The sequence below is a fragment of the Bidens hawaiensis genome, unplaced genomic scaffold, assembly GCF_021521415.1.
Source record: "Bidens hawaiensis isolate Kalapana, Puna unplaced genomic scaffold, B.hawaiensis_p1.1 tig00039203_1, whole genome shotgun sequence".
Lineage (NCBI taxonomy): Eukaryota > Viridiplantae > Streptophyta > Magnoliopsida > Asterales > Asteraceae > Bidens > Bidens hawaiensis.
In genome coordinates this window covers 98134-106421 of record NW_027505600.1, presented here as the reverse complement: position 1 = coordinate 106421, position 8288 = coordinate 98134, and positions in this window count along the sequence as shown.

The window sequence follows — 8288 nt, the reverse complement described above, 5'->3', positions numbered from 1 at the left end:
GATGGAAACGCTTAACGACTATGATTGCGAAATTATTTATCATGAAAGTAAAGCCAATGTTGTGGTTGATGCCCTAAGTCATAAAGAGCATGAAAAACCAAAAAGATTCCGAGCATTATGCCTAGAACTTCAAATTGATCTTTTCGAACAAATCAAATCAACTCAAACTCAAGCGATCAATGAAAACCAAATCTCCGATGAAAAGCGTAATGGCACCATTGACTCGTTAGTCAAAGGTGACGATGGTATCCTTAGACTCGGTAATAGGATTTGGGTACCAATCATTGGAGGGATGCGTGAGAAAATTTTGAGCGAAGCTCATAAGTCGAAATACATGATGCATCCCGGAAGTGATAAGATGTACCACAATCTCAAAGCCAACTATTGGTGGAATGGGATGAAAAGGGATGTCGCTTCGCATGTTGCGAAATGTTAACTTGCTTACAAGTCAAGGCTGAACATCAAAAGCCTTCGGGCTTGCTTCAGCAACCCGAACTTCCCGTTTGGATGTGGGAGTTAATCACTATGGATTTTATTACTAAACTCCCGAAAACGACTCGACAACACAATGCAATATGGGTAATTGTGGATCGCTTAACGAAGTCCGCACACTTCATACCCATTAATGAGTCATACTCAATGGATAGACTAGCGCGTATTTATGTAAACAATATCGTTGCCTTGCATGGAGAACCGCTATCTATCATTTCTGATCGAGACAGTCGTTTTACGTCTCAATTCTGGAAAAGTTTCCAACAAGCTCTTGGTACGAAGTTAAACCTGAGCACTGCCTATCATCCGCAAACCGATGGGCAAAGTGAAAGAACGATTCAAACATTGGAAGATATGCTCCGCGCTTGTGTGATCGACTTAGGTGGAAGTTGGGACGACCACTTACCCCTAATGGAATTCTAATACAATAATAGCTATCACACAAGTATTAAGCCGCACCATTCGAGGCATTATATGGTCAAAAGTGTAGAACGCCCGTGTGCTGGTCTGAAACCGGAGACAATCAGTTATCTGGACCTGAGATAGTCCAAGAAACCACCGATAAAATACTTCAAATCCGAGAACGACTTAAACGGCGCGTGATCGTCAAAAGAGTTACGCTGATGTCCGCCGTAAGCCGTTAGAATTTAATGTCGGTGATAATGTGTTATTGAAAGTTTCGCCTTGGAAAGGCGTTATTCGCTTCGGTAAGAAAGGAAAGTTAATTCCTCGATTCGTTGGACCTTCTGAGGTACTTGAACGAATCGGCAATGTTGCATACCGATTGCGATTGCCCGATGAAATGCAAGGAATACATGATGTATTCCATGTTTCGAATCTGCGTAAGTGTTTAACTGATGAATCGTTGGCTATGTCATTAAAAGACGTTGAAATTAATGAGAACTTAAAATTTTTTGAACGTCCAATCAAAATTGAAGATTCGAAAACAAAGAAATCAAAGAGACGAACTTTGAAAATTGTGAAAGTTAAATGAGACTCGCGTAGAGGGCCCGAATATACTTGGGAACTCGAATCGGAAATGAGAAAGAAATACCCCCAACTATTCTTGTAAAGCAATCTCGAGGACGAGATTTGTTTCAAGGTGGGGAGGAAGTAACAACGTGAAAATTTTGAGTTCAAAGTATCAACTTTCCAAAGTCTAGGGACTAAAATTGCCAAATTCCAAACTTGAGGGTTAAAAATGAAAATCAGATTTCTTGTCCTATCGCGCTACGCGATGGACAAAAGGAAAAGCCCATCGCGTACCGTGATGGAGCTTCTGACACGTTGTGACATGTGTGCCACGTGTCACCACGTGGCAACACAGCTGCCACGTGTTGCCACGTGGAGCGGCGCCTGCCACGTGGCAGGTCTACGCTGTGCGTCAGCAGACCTATATCGCGGTACGCGATAGGTCGGCCGAAGGACCCATCGCGTACCGCGATGGGAGCCAATTTGAAGTCTATAAATAGCGGCCAAGGGTAGCTCATTTCTGCACACCAAAACAACTCTCACCTCTCTTTACTCTCTCTCTAGAATACCTCGAAATTCGTGCCTCATTTCCTCGATAAGCGTGCCCCGATCCTGTGTTTGTATACAACGTTTCCTCTAAGTGTGTTCCACCCTCCACCCACATACAACCAAGATGGTGTTTGTTCTCGAAGTTCGTGCCATTGTGTGTTGAAGATTTGGCGTTCCTCGATTTACGTATCGAGAAAAGTAAAGCGGCGTCGGAGTGCTGCTCAAGTCCCTAGAGTTTCGATACGCCACTAAGGTTAGGCGTAATAATGAATTCAATATAATTCAATATTATATTAAAGGCTTAGGCCTTAAGTCGAGGTTATACTCGATGCCTCGATAAAAGAAATACAAACATAACAAAGAAATGAATGAAAGAAAGAGTATTGAATATTGTGGTTACATATATATGTGTGTAAGTATATATGTATATATTCTTTGTTATGAAAATATTATTTAATGAATAAAGAGTATTCTTAAATAATAAAAGAAAAAGATTACGTTTCTTAGAGAAGAAGAAACGTCGGGTTTTTATTATAAACTAAAGGTTTATAGTTTACTTTTAAACTAAAGGTTTTTAAGTAAAAGAAAATGAACTAAAGGTTAATCGAGGATTGAGATAAGACTAAAGGTCTTAAGCCGGATCGTGTATCTGACTAACAAATATTTATACTCGTACTATAGGTGTGAGATAAAGAAAGGGAAAGACCCTTGGACGATGAGTGAAGCCGATCCTAAAGAGACAAGGTGAATACGCCCCCAAACTTTTAAACTTGTTTTCAAATGAGTTAAACTTGTTATATGAAATTGTTTACAAGGAACTACGTGTTCCTAAAACCGTTATAACTATGGGTATAAACCTAGCCCTCAGGCTGTGGTATACGTATGTCTTGATCCTTACATAGGTGGTACTATGTGATGTATGGGCATGATCGCACCACCCTTGGTCGTAGGACGCTCTCCTGCAGGGAGTACGACCTTATGTGTATATTTACAAGTACTTGACTAAGTCGAACGCTGCGGTGTTTGCTGAGGTGACCTAGAGTAGAGGCTCTAGTTTATAATGTGTTATTTGACTTTGTTATTCCTAAGCCACGTTGGGCCGAGGTAGGCGTAGTCTCGAGGAGTAATAAAGTAAAAGAAATTATTTTGCGTCAGCGTGTTCACCAGCATTCGTTGCTGACGTATTTTCTTACATTTTGCAGGTGAACAAAGTTAGAGCTTGGAATGACGAGTACTATGATATCCGATGGCTCGGATTTATTTTGTAACAATTTAATATGGTGGTTTGTAAATTTAAACAAGTAATCTTTTGTTAATAACTCTAAACGGGTGTTTAATAATCCCGTCTTTTGTTTATATATATAAAAGTTATCTTTTGATCCTTAAAGTTTTATAAGTCTTCCGCAAATAAACGTAACTCTGATTTATTTACAATAATGGTACCAACTGATGGGTCACGCTCCTAGGCTTAAGACGGGGGTGTGACAGCCAGGTAGTGATAGTGGTGGTGGCGGTTATGGTCGGGTGGCGACGGTGACAATGGTTGTTGTTGTTATGTCGACGATGGTGGCGGTGGTAGCTTTTGTGGTAAGGTGGTGGTGGTGTAGGTGGTGATGACGACGATGGCGGTCAGGTGGTGGTGGTGGTTGCGGCAACGGTGGTGGCGGCGGAGGTGGTGGGTGGTGGCGGTGGCGGTGGTGGTCAGATGATGGTGGTGGCTATGGTAGTGGTGGTGGTGGCGGTGGCGGTGGTTGTTGTTAGATGATGGTGTTGTTGATAAAGTAGGTTGAATGAGGAATGGAATGAAAAAAAAAAGAAGGGGGGTGGGAAGGAATGGTTTTGATGGAATGAGATTCCATGTGTAATGGATGATTCCATTCCATTGTGCAACCAAACACCTCTTATTTCATTCCCACGTAATGAATCATTCCATTCCGCCTGTCATTACTTCATAACAAACCCTATCTTAAGCTCTCTCTCTAATTTTCCTCATTTCTCTAGCCGAACCAAGATAGAAAACCGACCCCGATCCAAGGTAATAATAGTATGATGTTATATGAACTTAAACCCGTTAAATATGGTCACGAAACGACGAGACGACACCGTTAAACCGTTTAAGTAACGAGATCCGGATGGAATCGGGTATAAACCGAACCTAAGATGAGCTTAGGGATCACCCTAGTTCAGATCTGGATCGAACGGGGCGAAAAACGGTGAAAAACGAGGCAAAACTCGTTTTTCCGGCGAAACCGCTTTTTTCTGGCGACGGTGCCGGAAAGGCGGGGCCGGAAAAATGGTACGAGGTTAGAAGAATGTCAGAGAATGTTCTGACATTCTCTGACCTAACCCTAGTTCGTTAACGGGGAATTAACGAACTAAAGGTAATTCGCTAGAGGATTCGTTAAAGAAAGCATAACAAAATAGCTTTAGTTCGTACCCAATTCGTTAAGGGAAAAAGATAACGAATTACCCTTGATTCGTTATAATCATTCGTTAAAGAGATAACGAATTAGATGGACTGATTCGTTACATGGACTGGTTCGCTATGGACTGATTCGTTAAGGGTCCAGTTCGTTAGAGGGTTCAATTCGTTACAAGAACCAGTTCGTTATGTTAGGCCAATTCGTTAAGAACCAAGTAGCGAACTAGAAGTTTGATAAATGACATAACAGTCCCTGGACTTATAAAAGAATGGATTAATTACAAAAAAGTCCTCGAACTTTTAAGTTAGCAAGTTTAATAATTATTCAAAATCATAATGGAAAATGTGTTAAGACATTTAATGAAAATAAAGTTTTTCCAAGCTGACCTGGAAGCTTAACCCCAGCCAGGGGCTCTGCCCCTTGGACCTCGCTAGGGGCTGCCGCCCCTAGAACCTCGTTGCCAGGGGCGCTGCCCCCGGACCCCCGTTCGTTGTGGGTTATAATTAAACTAGAAACGCAATATAGATAGTGATAGAAAATTGATATGTGTAATTGTTATACAGTTAGTCGTGCACAGCTAAAGAAGGAAATAACTATTAACGGTGAACGTAACCGCGTTCAGGTGAGTTTCTAGCCCCATTCATTGTTATGTTTTCGGGGCTGTGTGTATACTCGATGTGAATAGTTAACACACTTATCCTAAGTGATAAGTGTATGCCATTGTGATTATGTGAAAAGTATAGATGATTGCTTGACGGTATGTGAACGATCTTCGGATATTGCATGTTCTGTCAAGTTATACCTATGGATGTGAATGTTATGTATAACGCATGAATGATATGTATGTATGTTATGAATGAATGTAAGAGGTTTCCAGGTACAGAAGAAAGGGACTGAGCCCTAATAATACTCAAGGCAGAAAGAGACTGAACCCTAATGATACTCAAGGCAGAATGGGACTGAGCCCTAATTATACTCAAGGCAGAAAGGGATTGAGCCCTAATAATACTCAAGGCAGAAAAAGGGACCGAGCCCTAATAATACTCGAGGCAGTAGGGCGTAATGCTCTTTAAAACGTATAAGTATGTAAAGTATTGATAGATGTAAAGTATGAAAGGAAAGGATAAAAGAAAGAAAGAAAGAAAGAATGTATATACTTATATATGTACGAAAGTATATAATATGTATCTTCGGATGCGTATGTATGAGTAAGTGAAAGTATTGTATGTTACTTAATTAACTAGAACTCACTCAGCATAGCTGACTTTTAGTATGCACGCAGGTGAGTAGAATGAGACAGCTCGCTTGATGAGGACACATGACATGGAATTGAAGATACTGGCATCTCAAGGAAATGTTATGATGTTTTAAAGACTATGTTTTATTTTTAAATGACTATGAATGTTTGATAAAACGAGATTTGGAAGTTATGTAATATATTATGGTTGAAGTTATTATGTTCCACGAAAGTTTTAATTAACTCTGATATTTAGAACTGCGTTTATGAGTAAATCCAACACCATATGTAGGGCACCGGTAACGGGGCCTTACAGACCGGATGTCAATTTTGTTTTTTGTTTTGTTTATGTTTTAGTTCCCGTATCGTAACGAGCGCGACGAAACCGATCGAATTTGAGTAGACTCAACGCGTTTTATTTAGTTCCGGTACCGTAACAAACGTAACGAACACCGACCGAATGCTGATTTTGTTCTGGTAGCGTAAAGAGCGTGACATAAACCAACTGAATTCGTGTAGACTCACTGCCTCAAAGCCCGGGATCGACAACGGAGTCAGGTTTTACCAACGCCCGTGTTTACCGACAGACACCACCTCATTAGTCCACCTCAAATTTTATTATTTTTATTTTGGTTTTAAATCGGGTACAATAACACATGTAACCGGCACCGGCCAATTCACGTCGACTTACCGCCTCAACACATGCGACGATAACGCTCGGGCTTTACCATTACATGGGTTTTAACGACCTTCCCGGCACAACACGTCGGATAAATACTAGTATTAGATAAATTGGTTGATTTGCATCGTGTTATCTTATATTACAAGGTCTTGATGTTCAAACAAGTGCACATCAGCTATAAGCTACATGTCTATAGAGAAACGCATGAGTTCGTTGCACATATTATTTTTGGTGGTCTCATATGTATGTATGCATGTATTTCTTTTTTTAAAGTGTTTGTTTTAGGTAATCTAATGCACAATATATTAATGTGATGATATAGGTCAGTACCACGTTACCCACTTTAAACAATCATTGATCAAAGAAGAAAAATAATACGGAGTATCAATTATTATTAAGTATTAAACGACACAAACTACCTAAAATAGTTACGCGAGACGTAACAAGTAAAGTTAACACATCGACTCACATAAGCGGTTCACTACCACGTTTTATTATCACTATTTCGACTAATAAATTAATAATCGTACCACCTAATTGTGGCACATTGGCACAGAAAAGAACAAACTTATTAAAAATATCAAACTTTTAAACAGTTTGGTATATATGTAGGGGTGAGCATATTAACCGTCATAACCGCAAACCGAACCATAACCGACATAACCGAACCAATTTTTACCAATAACCGATAAAACCGATGGGTCGGTTTAATGAATTTTTCAGAACCACTAAATGTGGGTCGGTTTTGGTTAATGTTCATTCCAAACCCGTCATAACCGAACCACCCATTTATGTAACTGTTAATCGAGAAATAAGAGTTTGAAAATTAGAATTAGTGCATGAGCAGGATATTTTTACATATTTATTGGTTGCCATATTTATTCCAATGTTCCATAATTGTCGTTCTAAATTTTCATCTTTTTTTTTATCTAAATTAAATATTTTATATATAACACAAACCGAGCTACATCTGGATAATGGGTAAGCGAGCAACAAGTTGCGTCGTTATCCACTTTTGAATCGCAAAGCCTATTCTACTAAATATAAATCCTTGGTTCCTCGGGCTCTGCGAGTCACTGTGGACCACCTTCTGCACCCGCTCCAAGAAGCGAACCGCCTCGGGAGCTAGGGATCCAAAAGTCTTGAAGGCAAATGGAATGAACACGTGCTGATTCTTCAAACACGCTGTCTCATTCTTAGCAACCTTCCTAAATTCCGCTCTCAAAACCGCCTGTCCCAGTACGAAGCCACTGTCTCTCAGCCCCACCAACGGGGACACCCCAGTGAGGTCAACACACGCATGCTTACCCCTTGCCCATCCAAACACAAGAATATCCGCAGGCCGCATGGTAGATCTTCCTTCTCGCGGATCAGTCAAAAAGTTAACAGGTGCCTCTTTCTTGGCTGAGATCCCGGCACGTCTAAGCACATCCCATAAGACATCTCTAACCCAGTCATGACGATACTTGAATCCCGGCAATTCCTTACAGCGGAGGGCATGCTCACAAAATCTATCCAAATAAGCTTTTTTACAAATGTGGCATGATTCATCTGGAGGGAAAAGAGGAATCATAAGCCGGTATTTAAGGATGACTCTGTATTGAATTGCCGACATCCGTTGCCCAAGACCTTCAATGGGCACAACAGTCAAAAAATCCTGGGCATGAGCCCCCTTGAGACAAGCTAAAACTGCCTTTTGTCTCGGGGTCATATCGAATCGCTCCTCTAAATCATGTACGTGTTTACCATAAAGAGCACTCGCCAAGGTTTATTGAGGTTTCTTGGGGGCGGTCTCCTTATCAGTAAAATCGCCTATATCAAGGTCCGGGAAAGTTGTTCCAATATTACCAAGTGCAAAAGAATAGTCATGATCTACCCCCATAACACCAGCGTTTCGCAGGATGTGGTCCTGCAATTTCCACGCTGAGACCTG